Below are 277 nucleotides of genomic sequence, written 5' to 3'. Positions count from 1 at the left end.
TCGGCGAGTGGAATCGGACTTAGAACGGTTTTTCTTCTAGAGGCCTAGAAACTACGGAAAACAAAAATGCCATTTCCTCAGGGATTCTTACATTGATGATTAATTAATATCAAGGTTTTTTCTAATTCACAATCAATAATTAATGTACTTAGAAATCTGATAAGGTTTGTATATTGAAATTTCATATTTGTGCAAATATTTAATTTTCACGGATAATTTTTGTGGCCGTCTTGTGTCAATAGTGTTTGAAATTAGTTGGATCAAATAAGACATTGCA

This window comes from Typopeltis vanoorti, chromosome 2 (assembly GCF_054136105.1).
Source record: "Typopeltis vanoorti isolate ZY-2024b chromosome 2, IOZ_Tvanoo_1.0, whole genome shotgun sequence".
Taxonomy (NCBI): Eukaryota; Metazoa; Arthropoda; class Arachnida; order Uropygi; family Thelyphonidae; genus Typopeltis; species Typopeltis vanoorti.
This window is presented reverse-complemented; position numbering follows the sequence as displayed.